The sequence below is a fragment of the Procambarus clarkii genome, chromosome 20, assembly GCF_040958095.1.
Source record: "Procambarus clarkii isolate CNS0578487 chromosome 20, FALCON_Pclarkii_2.0, whole genome shotgun sequence".
Lineage (NCBI taxonomy): Eukaryota > Metazoa > Arthropoda > Malacostraca > Decapoda > Cambaridae > Procambarus > Procambarus clarkii.
The window spans coordinates 42,696,943-42,699,286 of NC_091169.1; positions in this window are offsets into that span (position 1 = coordinate 42,696,943).

Consider the following 2,344-nt stretch of genomic DNA (forward strand, 5'->3'; position numbering starts at 1 on the left):
TCCCTATCATTGCAGACTCTTGCCCCTTAAGAGCCACAGGGCAATCCACACTATCTATACACTCTATATTTAAAACTTCGGTTTTGTGCAATTGCTTTCCTTCCGAGAATAGTTTACTTCGCTCCTATCATCATAGACGCGTCCACCATCAATATGACAAGCTCTCAGATCATACAAACCGCTCCACCTTAATACATCCAGCTCCACATACCACCCTCGGCTTCTGATAATATAGTTAACGTATTTCGTCACAACTCCACTTACAGACTCGAAGTACAGATGACTTTGTTCTCGACTCTCAATCGAGGATCCCGGGTTAAATTTTAGGGCTGAACAGAAATGACTGGGCACGTTTCGTTTCACCTGATGCCTCTGGTACCAAAGGAAATTGGTACCAGGTCAATTGGAACCAATTTCCTTTCATCTGGTACCAATTCACCTGCACTAAATTGGTACCAGGGAGTTAGGCCGCTGTTGTGTAGTTGCATCCAGGGACGGGTCAGTAGGCTGACTTTGGGGGATCTCGATACAAGCCCTCCCCCTCTCCTACACACACACACACACACACACACACACACACACACACACACACACACACACACACACACACACACACACAATGGCTACTGGAGTTTAACACCAGTAAATGTAAAGTTATGGAAATGTGATCAGGTGACAGGAGACCAAAGGGTCAGTACACAATGAAGGGGAACAGCCTACCTGTAACGATTCGAGAAACAGACCTGGGAGTGGATGTGACACCTAATCTAACTCCTGAGGCACATATAAATAGGATAACGACAGCAGTGTACTCTACACTGGCGAAAATTAGAACTTCATTCAGAAACCTAAATGAGGAGGCTTTTAGGGCGCTTTACACTGCCTACGTGAGACCCGTCTTAGAGTATGCCGCGCCATCATGGAGCCCCCACCTGAAGAAACACATAAAGAAACTGGAGAAGGTTCAGAGGTTTGCAACGAGGCTTGTCCCAGAGTTACGAGGGATGGGATATGAAGAGCGTCTGAAGGAACTGAACCTTACGACACTAGAGAAAAGAAGGGAGAGAGGAGATATGATAGGGACATATAAAATACTCAGGGGAATTGACAAAGTGGAAATAGATGAAATGTTCACACGTAATACTAACAGAACGAGGGGACATGGGTAGAAACTGGAAACTCAGATGAGTCACAGAGATGTTAGGAAGTTTTCTTTTAGCGTGAGAGTAGTGGAAAAATGGAATGCACTTGGGGAACAGGTTGTAGAAGCAAATACTATTCATACTTTTAAAACTAGGTATGATAGGGAAATGGGACAGGAGTCATTGCTGTAAACAACCGATAGCTGGAAAGGCGGGATCCAAGAGTCAATGCTCGATCCTGCAAGCACAAATAGGTGAGTACACACACACACGCGCACACACACACACACACACACACACACACACACACACACACACACACACACACACACACACACACATACACATACACATACACATACACACACAGGCACCATAGCAACTGGAGGACAGAAAATTATAATAGTAGTCATATATAACCCCCCACCGAATGACAGAAGACCCAGACAGGAATATGATAGAAACAACTTTGCCACCATCAATATAATAGAGAGAGCAGCTTCTGTGGCTAGCAGGAACGGATCCAGACTTCTAATCATGGGAGACTTCAACCATGGGAAGATAGATTGGGGGAACAGAGACCCACATGGAGGCCCAGACACATGGAGAGCTAAGCTGCTGGATGTGGCAACAAGAAACTTTCTAAGTCAACATGTCAAGGGACCGACAAGAATGAGAGGAGGGGATGAACCAGCCTTGCTTGATCTGATATTTACCCTAAATGAGTCGGATATAAGGGAAGTTAAGTTGGAAGCCCCCTTGGGAATGAGTGATCATAGTGTATTGAGCTTTGAGCACCTGGTTGAGCTGGGAATTATCACCCCAAAAAAAGAACTGGGAACCAAAGGGCTGGCGTACCGAAAGGGAAACTATGAGGAAATGAATAAATTCCTATGGGATATACATTGGGACACAGAACTCGGAACCAAGTCCGTACAAGACATGATGGACTATGTCACCCAAAAATGTCAGGAGGCTGTAAGCAGGTTTGTCCCAGCCCGACAGGAAAAAACAGAGAAGCAAAGGCAGAATCCGTGGTTTAATAAGGAATGTATGAATCAAAGGAGCTGAACAAAAGGGCATGGAGGAACTTCCATAATAACAGAACACCAGAAAGTAGAGTGAGATACCAGAGAACCAGGAACGAGTATGTCAGTGTGAGAAGCACTGTACCCACATTTTGCTTCCAGTAGATGAACGAC